This window comes from Carassius gibelio, chromosome B3 (genome assembly GCF_023724105.1).
Source record: "Carassius gibelio isolate Cgi1373 ecotype wild population from Czech Republic chromosome B3, carGib1.2-hapl.c, whole genome shotgun sequence".
NCBI classification, from domain to species: Eukaryota; Metazoa; Chordata; class Actinopteri; order Cypriniformes; family Cyprinidae; genus Carassius; species Carassius gibelio.
The window spans coordinates 36755856-36771855 of NC_068398.1; the positions used below are offsets into that span (position 1 = coordinate 36755856).

At 41.3% G+C, this 16000-nt stretch overlaps 3 protein-coding genes and 1 long non-coding RNA gene across 7 annotated transcripts in view; 3 read left to right on the plus strand and 1 right to left on the minus strand.

Annotated features, from left to right (window-relative positions):
* Window positions 1-16000, plus strand: part of LOC127953360 (zinc finger protein 883-like) — a 375243-nt gene that overhangs the window by 214098 nt on the left and 145145 nt on the right. The window lies entirely within an intron of this gene.
* The window catches only part of LOC127953479 (uncharacterized), a 181083-nt gene that overhangs the window by 96815 nt on the left and 68268 nt on the right, over window positions 1-16000 (minus strand). The window lies entirely within an intron of this gene.
* Window positions 1-16000, plus strand: part of LOC127953405 (zinc finger protein 501-like) — a 213031-nt gene that overhangs the window by 51886 nt on the left and 145145 nt on the right. The gene's annotated exons all lie outside the window — the stretch shown is intronic.
* Window positions 1-16000, plus strand: part of LOC127953409 (zinc finger protein 501-like) — a 212695-nt gene that overhangs the window by 51550 nt on the left and 145145 nt on the right. The gene's annotated exons all lie outside the window — the stretch shown is intronic.

The window sequence follows — 16000 nt, forward strand, 5'->3', positions numbered from 1 at the left end:
TCATTATAATCAGTGATGCTACACTGGATGCAGCACAACACGACATGATAAATCCCCGTCCGGTCTGTGAGGTACTGACACCGAGTCCAAATGTCCTGTATAGACACTAGACAGACTAAACCTGTCGCAATGCGGTTGTGTTGCGTCCGGTTTACTTTTCCACCACTAAGCAAGCTCAGTAACTCCTCATCTGCACGCGCTCTCTTTAAAATAGGAATCGTTGCCATATTTCTTGTTAACATTTTTATTTATCGCTGTCTTGTTTGTATTTGGCAAGTTTGGAGAAAGCCTCACTAAACCTGACCAGCCAGCGTTTGCGATCACGAGAACTTGTGCAAACATGGATCATAAATGCAGATGACTCAACACTAAATTAATTTGCTGAATGCAAACTATTTTCCTGAGCTCAAATCTGCCAATCTAAAGGAAGCGCTGTGTTTGAGGTAATTTGTTAATTACCATAGACTTAGAATTTGCAACTATTACAGTTATTACACGTATATACAAGATTGTGTATTATGCTTGCTATAGAGTGTGTGACGTCACATGCACTACCGCCGGTGGCAGTAGACAACCGCGATGGCAACCGACCACCGCAGTGACGCGGTTGTCACAGCAACCGTCACAGCCCTACAAAGTCATCACCCCACTTCTCTACTATTGTCAGACACCGCTACGTCATGTAACACCAACAACAATGGAGGACTACATGTCTGTGTTCATGCTGCAGAAGCTACTGAGCCTATTAGCTTGATTAAACTTACTAGTAGAGCTGCACGATATTGGAAAAAAAACTCACATTGTCATTATTTGTTTTAACGGTGTATATTGCAATATGGAAAAAAATAATAAACAGATGACTAAACAGATGACTTGAACTGCTCTATTTGGTTAGGGTGATTTTGTAGGTGAATAAAGCAGCTAGGAAAATAGGCGAAATTACAAACAGATAAATATAATAGATAAATTATACGAATTAAACAAAAAAAATGCTTTGTATTCTTCAGGTAAGACCAACTGTTACTGTCTGTTACAGTTAAGTCTAATACATTACTGCTGCGTTACATTGCTGACAGAATGCAGTGTTTATAATCTAGAGATTGTAAAGAGGATGTAGCTCACGCACTGTCACGTCAAGTGCCAGTGGATTACAGACTTGCTCCCGCGAGACCCGATGCAACAGAGAGCGGCGCGGGACAAGACTTATAAATATCTAAACATAAAAAATCTAAAACAAATAAATTATTTATCTATTGCACCAAAGCAAAATAAACTATGAAACATAAACGATTAACAGGTGCAAGCATATGCAGAGCTTCTATTTAGGCTTCAACAGGGATTGGTTTGTTGCATGATGAGACTGATGCGAGATACTGATCCAAAAGCACAAGTTTTGTTAATAAGTTTAATTTCTTCCTGTAATATAGACTAAGAGAGTTTTTCATTATTGTTGCTGTTTCCATTTAAAATAAATAAAACATTGAACAACAAACTAAGCATTTGTTTTAAAAGGGGGAAAATACCTTATTTATTTTGGTTACAATATCCATCTTATTAGTTTTTGTTAATAAAATTCAAATGTTTAAATGCCAATGTGAATTTGTACCATTGTACTTTTTATGGCTTGTGTTTTAATTAATAGGCTAATAATGAACCACATACTACTATAGTTTTAAAGAAAAGGGAAACCCAAATACTTTTTTTCGTGTGTTACAATGCAAATAAAACATTTTCCTTATATTGTTAATAAAAGTTCAAAGTTTAATGAAAGAGAATTGGGGCCCTATTTTAACGATCTGAAACGCAAGTGTCAAAGCGCGAAGCGCAAGTAACTTTGTGGGCGGGTCTCGGCGCTGTTGCTATTTTCCCGGCGGGATAAATGGCTCTTGCGCCCGGCGCAAATCTAAAATGGGTTGGTCTGAAATAGCTTCATTATTCATAGGTGTGGTTTGGGCGTAACGTGAAATAAACCAATCAGAACTTCATCCAACATTCCCTTTAAAAGCAGGTGCGCAAGTTCCATTATGGATTGCTATTATTATGGCGTATTTACCAGGCGCACGCCAGGAGCGGTTCACAGCCGAGGAGACTGATGTTCTTGTAAGAGCAGTGAAAGACAGAGAAGTTGTGTTGTATGGGGATGGGAGAAACCCACCCAAAATAGCGTCGGTTAAACAGGCGTGGGAGGAAATAGCCACAATTTGTCAGATGTCCTTATATATGTCTTGCCACTATTTGGCCAACAGGTCTGATCCTTAATTACTACAATTATCCTGAATAATTTGTAAGCTAGATGTATGCCTATTTTTTCACATCTTCGTGGCACACCACAATGATTTCCGTCATCTCACGTGTTAATATTTTTTAGTGTAACAATTTATGATTTGCAAAAATAACTGTTGCATCTGTGTAGATTACATGAGCAAAGTGTATGCGCGTTGTGCATGCTATACATTATGGTCAAGCATGCGCCCCTAAAATAGCATAATGAACAACGCGCAACGCGGGTAAAGGTTTTTTCTGGTCAGTGGCGCAATTGTTTAATGGAACAGCAAAATAGCACCAGTGATTGTTTGCGCCGGAACACGCCTCCTTTTTTGCGCTGAACCACCCAGGGAGCGCAAGTTCATTCACTAGTTTAGCGACGTGCTTCTGTGGCGGGAAAAGCGCGCTTTGCGCGGGTGCAAAATAAGAATGACACATGCGTCGGTGTACAAAGTCAATTGCGCTGGGTGCAAGATAGAGCCCTTTGTCATCGTACTGTTTTAGCATGTTTTGTTATTAAATATAATGGGCTAATAATGAGCCACAAACTAAGGTTTCATTTGAAGTAAGGGGAAAATGTAGATTCACTATGCATATTTTTATTAGATTAGACTAGATTCAACTTTATTGTCATTGCACGTGGGTACAAGGCAATGAAGTACAGTAGTACAGGGGAAAAGTGATACATCATAACAAAAAAGAGAGGAGAATAAAAACAATACCCACACTATGCTCCTTTGGGAGCAGTGTGAGAACAGGTAAAACACCGCAGCACAAAAGCACATAATCAATACACCTTAAACACACAATTTTACAACTGGAGACGGAAATTGGGGGGTCGAGGTAATCCAGCGCAGGCAATCAGCCATTTGCCATTACAGCGCTGGTCACAGACCCGCTTCTCAGACTGGCGGTACAAAGCGGCAAAAGCGAGGGGTGGGGGGAGAATGCATATCTGTATTTACGTGTGTGTGTGTATATTAGGGTTTGCGCCGACAATTCGATTAGTCGACTAGTTGACTTCAATAGTCTGCCATGACGCTTTAAACTTGACGTTGACTAGTCGCCGGTCCTATATAGGGCGCAACAGGATAAATCTTCTAAGGACTTCCACATTTATGCTCCATTTCCAAAAAGTTAAAATAACAAATACATACATACTATGAAAGCACTCCACATGCATGTTTGATTATATTACTGGACACTGGAAATTGAACGGGAGAACGCACATTCTAAACCGCTTATCATAAAGGTAAGTTAATTGCTGTTCTAATCGAATATGCTGCTGCACTGTTACGCACACACATAGGCTACAGACAGTAGCTCATACGTCACGCACAGATCGCTTGCACACAGAATCATTCAGTGTGGAAATGTACTGTAAACACTCGTCTATGATTGCTCAATAAAATAGCTTAGACACTGAAAAGTTCTGAATTTATGTCTCAACTAAATCCCACAGCATCACTAGTAGAGAGACGCTGCCAGGTAGAATGAATTCACACACACAATTGCTCTTACTAATGCATTCATATGAATGTAATCTTTACTGTGCTACTTTATCTGTATCGGATTTAGAACGAATAGAAATCTGTGAGAAATATAACCACTCAAAAGACAAATGAACTGATAAAAATGAGCTGTGTATGCAGCACTGTGTCAAATACCATAGCTGTGTAAAGATAATTTTTACAGCTCCAAACTTATCTCATCAGCGACTAGTCGACTTCGACTTGACTTTCATCACCTAAAAGTTGATTTAAAAAAATCACTAGTCGTTAAAGGGACACTGAGTAGGAATTACTCCCATCTAGTGGTGAAATTGTATTTTGCATTCAAACTAATTTTGCTCTCCAGCGCCTCGCTTTTTCAAATGCGCGTTGCATCTACGGTAGGCGATATGTACCAAAAAGCTTTGACAGGATGTCTTCTAATAGCACTTCGTCGAGTTTTCCTTCAGGTGAACAGGTGTGTTATTTCAAACAAACTGCAACATGACAACTAACAAACGAATGTTACAGTATGAATTACTGGCTGTGGAAAACATGAAATATTGTAATTAGTAGTTATGTCTAATTTATTCGTTATATTTTCTGAATTATATGCATTGTTAGATATAAAAAAAATATTATAATATAGATTGTAACACTGACTTACCTGTCGAGAAGAAAACTGGCCACTTCAGCGTCTCTTTTGAAATCTTTATCAAGCATTAGCTCTTTCCACCTAGAAAAAGCTTCCCCGGCATTAACTCTTGTTTTCTGTAATCTACGGTCACGTTTCCTTTTACGTTCTATTTTTGACTGTTTTGGCGACGATGTTTTCTTCTCCTGTGGTGCGGCATATGTATGGTCCATAATAAGAATGCAATCCAGACTTTTAAACTTGCCGGTGCAGTTTCAAGCGCCTCTCACTGCTCTGCACCTGCGTTTCTGGCTCTGACCGAAAACGCGCTGTGGAAACGCGTTGGCTTAGTACTTTTTGTCCCTCTCTGCTATTATAGTTTTGCAAGATGGCGGAACTACATGGAAGCCTCCGTCGACCTACCCGTCCCATGTATATAAAGATAATAAATTCTTCATTTACAAGGATTAGTTTAAACATTGGCATAGGTATTTGTACACCATTGAGGGCATATTTATGAATAAAAATATTGATTTTAGATAATAAAATACCTAAAAAGTTACTTATTGTCCCTTTAACAACCCCTAGTGTCAAATCACCTTTATTTATATAGCACTTTAAACAAAATACATTGTGTCAAAGCAACTGAACAACATTCAGTGTTGTACTGTTATGTACTGTTGTACTGTTACTTCCTTGTACTGTTGCTTCCTCTACAGTCAAAAATCTGGGTGTTATATTAGGCAGCAACTTGTCTTTTGAAAATCATGTTTCCCATGTTATAAAAACAGCATTCTTACATCTTAGAAACATTCCCAAGCTACGAAACATGTTATCTGTTTCTGATGCAGAAAAGCTAGTTCACGCATTTATGACCTCTAGACTGGACTATTGTAACGCACTTCTAGGTGGTAGTCCTGCTTCTTCAATAAACAAGCTACAGGTCGTCCAAAATGCAGCAGCTAGAGTCCTTACCAGGTCAAGAAAATATGATCATATTACCCCAATTTTACAGTCTCTGCACTGGCTACCTATTAAGTTCCGTATCAGTTACAAATTATCATTACTTATAAGGCCCTAAATGGTTTAGCTCCTGCGTACCTAACTAGCGTTCTACCACGTTACAATCCATCACGCTCCCTAAGGTCACAAAACGCCAGACTTTTGGTAGTTCCCAGGATAGCAAAGTCCACTAAAGGAGGTAGAGCTTTTTCACATTTGGCTCCCAAACTCTGGAACAGCCTTCCTGATAATGTTCGGGGTTCAGACACACTCTCTCTGTTTAAATCTAGATTAAAAACGCATCTCTTTCGCCAAGCATTTGAATAATGTATCTTAAATTGTGAGTGTAGTTGCATCTGATCAAATGCGCATTTTATTCTTTAGCTTGGGTTAAACTAATTTATTTTACTTTGTTGGATCAGCAGCTATGCTAATGATGTCTCTATTTGTTTCTATGTTTGCCACTACGATTTACACAAGCTCCAGTCTGGATCCAGAACACCTGAGAAGAGATGATGCTGACCCTCAGAGGACCCCAGATGATGCTATCCCTGAATCAACAAACAGAGCTAACAAACATTGCTATAAGTGTGACTGCATCATATAATAATTATTAATAATATTGATAATGTTCATCGTCTGGCTGAATACATCTTGTATTAATTTTTAAAAAAATCCTGTCATACGTGCACAAACTGATGCTGTGTTCACACCAAATGCGAATAGAGCGTCAAATTCGCGTCTAGTTTGCTGCTTGAACATTTTAAATGCATTCGCGTGCTAGCGGTTGTCTGTTTGCAAGATGGCTGATGTTGATCGAGCACTCAGGTCTTTTCCACTTTTTCCTGCACATGTCCTCTGAATAAACGCATTATCTTGTTAGCGAAAAAGTAGCTGTAGGGGGAAAATAGTTGCAAAAAAACAGCGGGAAGGCCGCGAGTCGATAAACGTGTACGTGACTCAAAAGTTAAATGTGTATTACAACACACTCTTCCAAGCGAGGTCCTTTTTATTCCTGAAATATGAACTTGTGTGTGATACTTGTGTCATAAAGCTCCGGTTGACTGCTCACTGACAACATCAGTCATTCCTCCATGTTGAATGAGTGACTCCTGGGCAGGCTCCTGATTGTTTAACGTGGCGTGAATTGATGCAAAAAATTTTAATTTTTCAACTCGGGTGGCAGACATGAATTTGTGTCAAACACATAAATGCACAAAAGCACAATTCGCGAACTAGACACGCGAATGAGGCAAATTCGCGTCTTCCGTGCCGCGCCAAACGGTTCATTCGCGCCGCGAGACCTCAAGACGCACGTAAACGCGCCTTTGCATTGACTTAACATTGAAATCATTCATGCCAGATGCGCTATTCAGCAATTTGGAAGTTTGGTTTCATGTATTCCTGTATGGTGTCCTTGAGGAAGGCTCCTTTAAATAAAATGTATTATTATTATTAACTAGAGCAATTTCATCAGGTTTCTCAGTGGGTGTATCACTGAGTGGAGAGAACCTTTTTGATGTTTTGATCGGAACAGAAGAGTGGTGTTTTAACTCGCGACTATGTCGCCTCACTGTCACCCAGTTTCCCTGCTGCAGGGGCTCTGTTGCCGGAACCGAATAATGTACAAGACTCCCTGAGCTGGATGCATCCAAAGTCTTGAGCCCTAACATTCTTACTATACTCGATTAAAGTTTGGATGCGTGCTAATTCTAAAATAATATCAGAAATATGGTGGGAATAAAGTTATATTTTATCACTGTAAACAACAGAGAGTTAGAGTAAGAGAAAGATTCTAAAGAAAAAAATAGATACACGGAGCTACTATTAGAAGCAGCAAGGCCAGCAGGAAGCAGAGAAAAAACACTGTCCAACAGCGACCGATGTGTTGCATGTGTTGAGCAACTCCTCTCCACTAGGTTTTGGTCCTAGCAGTGCTGTGGAGGAGTGTATGTAGGGGTTGTTAAAACAAACTATATGTTTCCTTAAAATGATAGTTATAATTAGTGTGGTATATAACATGGGATTGTTGGTCTGTGTCAGTCAGTTTGAGCCCTGGTGCCTCTCTATCTGGTTTCAAAGGACCAATCGAAGGACTCGCTTGCTGCACCCTTGTCTGTTTTTGATCTGATAGGCAACAGGTGAGAGCTTGTCTACAATCTCGTGGGGTCCTGTCCAGTGAGGTAGGAATTTCTGTGACAGGCGATGGGGAGCATTCTGCCTTGGCTGGGTGAAGCTGAAGTACCATGCACAGTTGTTTGGATTTGCCGGTTGGGATTGTCATCCTAGTCACACTAGGCATCCTTTTACATATTCTGTTAGTCTTGCTGCATGTCAGGCCAGTACGCCACTTGCTTGAACGTTTCGTAGGTGGTCTTGGCACCATGGTGTCCAGCCCATGGTGCATCGTGGGGGAGTGTCAGCATCAGTCCCCTTTGGCCCTGAGGAACTATGAGCTTTGGCACAGTTAGGGGCTCAGGCATATGTGAGAACGCCGCCTTTGAGATGCAGCATGTGCTTGATTTAGTGAAGTTGGCAGAGATCAGATGAATTGGTCAGAGGTGGAAAGGGGATGAGTTAGTGGATCGCAAATGGGAGTGGCACTGGTTGGTAGCACTGGATCTGAAGCTTGGAGGGTGAGGAGATCATTAGTGGCAAATTGATGTGAGAGTTCATTGTGTGAGGAGGTGGGGGTTTGCATGCCAGTGGTCTGCTGGTGGCAGGTTATAGCTGCTACTGATGAGGTGGGTGGGTTATAGTGCAGGAAAGTCAGGGACTCTTTGTGTAATGCTCCTGCAGAGGTGAAGTCTAATGTGGAAAGGATTGTTGAGCCTTTGATTTTGGGAATCTCTTGGTCCAACTGAATCATAGGCCATCGCGAAAAGGGAATTTGTTGGTTCAACTTGCGATAGTCGATGGTGGGCCGCCATTTGCCATTGGGCTTTAGGACTAGCCATATTAGGTCAGAGTAGGTGCTGTTACAGGGCCGAATGACCCCCTTTTCAAGCATGGAGTCAATGATATCTTGAACCGATTCGTATGATGCTATCGGAATATTGTAATATTGTACTGCCGCACGAATGTTGGTGGTGCATTTGTATGTGTTGGGATGCGCACCATGTGGATATCTGTCAGGCTACAGGCTACGAATCCTTTGCAAAGGAGTTCTTGTATTGACACAGAACCTCTTTTAAGTCCTTGGCAATCCATGTCACTGTGGAGGACATCCACCTCACTCAGGATTTGTTGGGCTTGTACATTGAAACCTGGTGTAGGGTTCCTCTGTTGAATCATTAGAGGTACTCTGGGCCTTGGCGGTCACCTGTGCAGGTGATTCTGTGTTGAGACAGCATAGACAGTGAAGTGAGTGTCATCTGTTAGTTATGACTGAGAGACACTTTCTTTGGACACTGGCAGAATAGAAGTGATGGCAATGAATTCACAGGGCTTTGTGAAAGTTACAGTGTCGTCGCATTCATCTGACATTAGTTCGGCTGGTACAGGGCCAATGACAGGTACTGTTAGCTCAAAGTAATGGAATGCTTGGTTGATGAGCCATCCCAGATGACTGGCTTAGGGAATGTTGATGTCTTTGGCCGTACAGTTGTTGATCAACACATACACAGCATGAGATGACACTCCCATGAGAGGTGTGGCAGGTCTTAGGCAGGTCCTGGAAGGTTGGAAGAAACCTAGCTTACAGTTGAGAGTTTGGCCAGGTCGCATGCTGAGGCGGATGCTGAAACTCTTGCTTTAGGCAGGTATTGTAACTTCTTGCTCCATGATCATTGCGCATGCATTTGGAATTGTTTGACCAGATCGAAGGTTCTTGAAATTGACTACTGTGTCAGTTGTTGTGATGGAGGAGCCCATATGACGTCGTTCATGGATGAACCATGATGTCTGCTACTATGTAGATGTCATGAGGTAGGTTAGGGACAATGACGAAGTAGTGAATCGAGTCTGTTGTTCCATCTTAGGTCTACAGTGCAGACAATCTTAGAAGTAGCCATTGTTGTTGACCATGGACTAAGAGGGAAGCGGTTGTGCTTTGAGGCGTGTGGTAGGCTCTGATGTCTCGGTCTCGGTTTCTTCTGAGTTTTCAGTCCACAGAACTAGTACTGCATCAGACACTGGTGTGTCTTGGACATTTATGGCCGTCATGATTCAAAGAGAACCTGAGTCTGAGTCAGACGCTTGCAATGAGCAGATGAAAGGATCTTGGTTCTTGATGCTCGGAGTTGAGCTTGCTTTTTGCTTTGACCTTGCATTGTCAGTCAGTGAATGGGGGGGTGGGCGGTGGGCAGTGTCTGTGGCTTGACACTGCAACTCGTTGGGGTTAACTGACTGGAAGGGCAGAGGCTTGCAGACTTGAGCGCATATCTTCAGGTGATTGAAGTCTATTAAATGTTTCAAAGTGATTGAGCAGGTCTTTCCCAATTGGAAATGGATAGGTGTTGAGTGGTGAAACGTACACTGGGTGGATGAGATTCAATGGTCCCACGTTTAGGTGAATATGGGCCACATGTTTTAGTTGTAGGCCTGTGTCGGAATATGCCTGGAGATTCAGTTCACACCTTTGAAGTTTGAGAGTGCTATTAGACTATTAGCTATTAGATGATGGAGAGGTAAAAATTTCTTGCTATACCCTTCTCAATGAGGTCGCCCAGGAGTTGAGGGACTGGAATTTGGGAAGAAATGGGTAGGATGTCAGGACTGATCTGGTGTTCTTCAGAGGAGTGGCAGATGACCAATACAGCACTTTCAGGGTCTAGAGATGTTCTTGTGACTCACTGATTCCTTGGGCTGGTTGCTCCTCTTGAGTTCCCAAATGAGCATTGTCATCCATGCGGTCCATCCCAACTGTTGTTCCTTGGTTTAGGTTATGTACCGGCGCGGGAGTCCCGTTCTCTGAAGGATGAGAATGCATTCCACTCGTTGTGTGTTGGCTTGGCATGATCTTCACGTTGGGTGTCCGCTTGGGCCAGCCCATGACTCTGAGTGTTGAAGTCGAGAACTGCCATGGTTTTAATGCTCTTTTCTGAAGCCATCTGCTGTTTACAATAGGCCTTGTGCGCCAAGTCTTGCAATTGTTGAGCACTTGTGCGTGGACATGCAAGGACGCCAAGATGGTGTTCTGCATACTCAAGATTGTTGGAGAGATCAGCATAGTCTGCCTTGACTTAATCACTTTCTTGTGTAGTAGCTACTAGTGTTTATTTTAGCCTGGTGATCTCCTCGGCACCTTGTTCCACTTCATTGGCCCATCGTTCCTGAGCCTCCAGTTCTAGCTGTGTGACGCATCGTTGTGCGCGTGTTCACTCCTGCTGGAGATGGGCGGCATGCCTGTCACTCAGCTTGTGGGTGGTGATGAGTGTGTGGCTTAAGGAGCTGGTGATCTTGGCTAGTTCTTTTTGACTGTTGCTCTGACTTGTGTCTTGTCTCATGAGGCTTGTTATCATCCAGCTGGTCCTGTCTCTGATGCTTCAGTGTTTCAGTAGCCTTCGGTAGGAGGCTTTCTGTTGTGACACTTAACCAAGTCTCGAGGTCCTCCCAGTGGCCAACAGGGTCTTTTGTGCGAGACATGTTTTGCCGCTTTCAGGGGGATCTTGAACCTAGACTGACACAGACCTTGAAGAGGACAAAACAAAACCAAAATAAGGCAAAACAGTGGTGTAAGTGTGCAGTGTCAAGTGTGGGTTGATATTGAGAGTGTAATGCTCAAGTGAGTAGTTCTCAGTGAAGTAGTTCTCTGGTGGGTGTGTTTGTTAAGATTGATTTAGAAGGATGCTTCTAAACAGGGCATTGGAAATGAGAATTTCTGTAATTGGTATTACAATTCCTCTGTGGCGGAAAAATAACAATAGCAATGACAGTATTGGTTTCAAAGCTGCTAGGATTCACAACCAAACATAAATCAGAGCATTTCTAGCTGCGTGTTCAATATTTGGCGGACGCTTATCGATTCTCTTGTTGACCTACTTTAGCCTTAATTAGGAAGGATCCCAGGGTGAAAAGGGAAGGTAGGGTGAGAGTCAGACAATTTTGACATGAAGTGTTCAAGTTTCACCAAATTTGGTTAAATGATTCTGAAGTTCTCTGCTTTTATGATTTTTAGAGGTACAGTATTGTTCAAAATAATAGCAGTACAATGTGACTAACCAGAATAATCAAGGTTTTTCGTATATTTTTTTATTGCTACGTGGCAAACAAGTTACCAGTAGGTTCAGTAGATTCTCAGAAAACAAATGAGACCCAGCATTCATGATATGCACGCTCTTAAGGCTGTGCAATTGGGCAATTAGTTGAATTAGTTGAAAGGGGTGTGTTCAAAAAAATAGCAGTGTGGCATTCAATCACTGAGGTCATCAATTTTGTGAAGAAACAGGTGTGAATCAGGTGGCCCCTATTTAAGGATGAAGCCAACACTTGTTGAACATGCATTTGAAAGCTGAGGAAAATGGGTCGTTCAAGACATTGTTCAGAAGAACAGCGTACTTTGATTAAAAAGTTGATTAGAGAGGGGAAAACCTATAAAGAGGTGCAAAAAATGATAGGCTGTTCAGCTAAAATGATCTCCAATGCCTTAAAATGGAGAGCAAAACCAGAGAGACGTGGAAGAAAACGGAAGACAACCATCAAAATGGATAGAAGAATAACCAGAATGGCAAAGGCTCAGCCAATGATCACCTCCAGGATGATCAAAGACAGTCTGGAGTTACCTGTAAGTACTGTGACAGTTAGAAGACGTCTGTGTGAAGCTAATCTATTTTCAAGAATCCCCCGCAAAGTCCCTCTGTTAAAAAAAGGCATGTGCAGAAGAGGTTACAATTTGCCAAAGAACACATCAACTGGCCTAAAGAGAAATGGAGGAACATTTTGTGGACTGATGAGAGTAAAATTGTTCTTTTTGGGTCCAAGGGCCACAGGCAGTTTGTGAGACGACCCCCAAACTCTGAATTCAAGCCACAGTACACAGTGAAGACAGTGAAGCATGGAGGTGCAAGCATCATGATATGGGCATGTTTCTCCTACTATGGTGTTGGGCCTATTTATCGCATACCAGGGATCATGGATCAGTTTGCATATGTTAAAATACTTGAAGAGGTCATGTTGCCCTATGCTGAAGAGGACATGCCCTTGAAATGGTTGTTTCAACAAGACAATGACCCAAAACACACTAGTAAACGGGCAAAGTCTTGGTTCCAAACCAACAAAATTAATGTTATGGAGTGGCCAGCCCAATCTCCAGACCTTAATCCAATTGAGAACTTGTGGGGTGATATCAAAAATGCTGTTTCTGAAGCAAAACCAAGAAATGTGAATGAATTGTGGAATGTTGTTAAAGAATCATGGAGTGGAATAACAGCTGAGAGGTGCCACAAGTTGGTTGACTCCATGCCACACAGATGTCAAGCAGTTTTAAAAAACTGTGGTCATACAACTAAATATTAGTTTAGTGATTCACAGGATTGCTAAATCCCAGAAAAAAAAAATGTTTGTACAAAATAGTTTTGAGTTTGTACAGTCAAAGGTAGACACTGCTATTTTTTTGAACACACCCCTTTCAACTAATTGCCCAATTGCACAGCCTTAAGAGCGTGCATATCATGAATGCTGGGTCTTGTTTGTTTTCTGACAATCTACTGAACCTACTGGTAACTTGTTTGCCACGTAGCAATAAAAAATATACTAAAAACCTTGATTATTCTGGTTAGTCACATTGTACTGCTATTATTTTGAACAATACTGTACTAATATGCTTTTAATATCCAAATCCGTTAAAGGATTTTTAGGCTGCATTAATTAGGTAAACCGGAACCGGAAACACTTAACATAACACCCTATGCACTTGCTACATCATTAGAAGAATGGCATCTACGCTAATATTTGTCTGTTTCTCTCTTGTTCCGAGGTCACCGTAGCCACCAGATCCAGTCTGTGTCCAGATCAGAGGGTCACTGCAGTCACCCGGATCCAGTACGTATCCAGACCAGATGGTGGATCAGCACCTAGAAAGGACCTCTACTGCCCTGAAAGACAGCGGAGACCAGGACAACTAGAGCCCCAGATACAGATCCCCTGTAAAGACCTTGTCTCAGAGGAGCACCAGGACAAGACCACAGGAAACAGATGATTCTTCTGCACAATCTGACTTTGCTGCAGCCTGGAATTGAACTACTGGTTTCGTCTGGTCAGAGGAGAACTGCCCCCCCAACTGAGCCTGGTTTCTCCCAAGGTTTTTTTCTCCATTCTGTCACCGATGGAGTTTCGGTTATTTGCCGCTGTTGCCTCTGGCTTGCTTAGTTGGGGTCACTTCATCTACAGCGATATCGTTGACTTGACTGCAAATAAAAACAGACACTATTTAAACTGAACAGAGATGACATCACTGAATTCAATGAAGAACTGCCTTTAACTATCATTTTGCATTATTGAGACACTGTTTTCCAAATGAATGTTGTTCAGTGCTTTGACGCAATGTATTTTGTTTAAAGCACTATATAAATGAAGGTGATTGATTGATTGATTGATATCATGCATAACAAATATATAAATACAAAGTCAGAAAATATAAGTAGATAATCAGTTTACAGGCCACAATGTATATGTCTTCATCGACACCATCAGTGTGGTACAACAATTGCAAAGTAGTACTACTGCTAGATTACATGTGTGTGAGTGTGTTGTGGGGGGGAGGGTATGGTTTGTGTGTTTTTGGTGGTTATGGTGTGTGTGTCTGTGTGTGTGTGTTTGAGAGAGAGGGTTATGGTGTAATGGTGTGTGTGTGTGTGAGTGTGCGTGTGTGGACATACCTGTATGTGGGAGGTGGGGGGCAAAGAATAATAATAAAAAAAATAAACACACCTAAGATAAGACGGGAAACATATAAAGCTGTCTGACACCCATATCATGCAACTTGTAAATACACAACGTACACACAACATCTGACTGTCTTTATTATGGACACAATCTTTTATGGACAGATGAGGAATTCGCTTTGTTTGAGGTTTGACATCTCGATTATTTAACACATTAACACACATTGATTATTGATTTTCTATGACACCTCGATCCAAAACCATATAAACCCTATCACATTGGACACAACAAAACCACAGGTAAAGTTTCTACAACCCAAGGGCACAAGCACCATAATACAACAACATTCTCAACTACAGCAACCACATCCATCAACACATCAACAACCACAACAACACAGTAACACAGTAATTGAAGCATGTTTGATGGCAGATGACATTCAGTCAGAGTCCTCATCAGAATAGCTGAAATCAGAGGCTATAGCATCAAGTTCTATGTCTCCTTCTTCCAACTCCATCTCCAGGTGTGAGTTATCATTCAGGATAGTTTTGTAATGGCTGTTGACTAAAAGCATTTCTGCTTTCAGTTTGCTGAGCCTCTGATGAACCAGACACTGCAGTCCTTTTTGTGCATCCTCAGAGAAGTCAACAAGAGAGGCTGCAAAAACATAACAATAAATCAATAATGAAGTCAATGACATTTGTTAGTGTGCACATGCATTCTATATAAATAAACAATGACACAGACATAGATGTGTTTACAGTTTGAAGAAAGGGCTCCCAGTGTCAAGTATTGTGTCTTTAGTGATGTCCAGTGTTGCAGCATTTCCTTATAGAGGATTACTTCTTCCTCCTTCAGGCGTTGCACAGCCATAAACTTATCAAATACCGTATTTTTTGGAATATAAGTCGCATCTGAGTATAAGTCGCATCAGTCGAAAAATATGTCATGATGAGGAAAAAAACATATATAAGTCACACCGGACTATAAGTCGCATTCATTTAGAACCAAGAGAAAACATTACCGTGTCCAGCCACGAGAGGGCGCTCTATGTCTTCAGTGTAGACCTTAGGTGCACAGAGCAGCATAGAGCGCCCTCTCGCGGCTGGAGATGGCAATGTTTTCTCTTGATTCATTTCTCTCAGTTCATGTCAAATTAATTTTGATAAATAAGTCGCACCTGACTATAAGCCGCAGGACCAGCCAAACTATGAAAAAAAGTGTGACTTATAGTCCGGAAAATACGGTACCTTCCTTTTGGTGTGAAGGTCTGCTAAAGGTGAAAGTGGAGTTTTTATGTATAGAACATGTTTTTATTCATCATTCATTTTTCCAGAGTCCCATTGAGATATTACATCTACTTTTCAAGGGAGCCCTGTGCAATGTGATTGATATTAGATAGACAATATAAAGATTGGATTTTGACATTTCTGCGACATAGGTCTGAGGTTTACATGAGATAGAAACCAATATTGCATAATGAGACCGAACGTAAATGTTTTTTCTATTTAAAAAAAAAAAAATTAAAAAAAATATACTTACTTTCACTTTGCCAATGCCGTGTTTTTTTTATGTCAGGGGGTTTTTGTAATTTAAAATGACTCTTCGTATCTTATGTCTCCTCTTGTTGCTATCTGACAAAAAGTCACAGAGTATTAATTTCTTATAGTTGATTCAGATTTCATGCATATTGCTATACATAAACTGTCGGGACAAGGCTCCATTAGCTGCATAGGTACAATGGACATTTTCTAAAGGGTCACAGTGTGTATGGTTAGGAACTGAA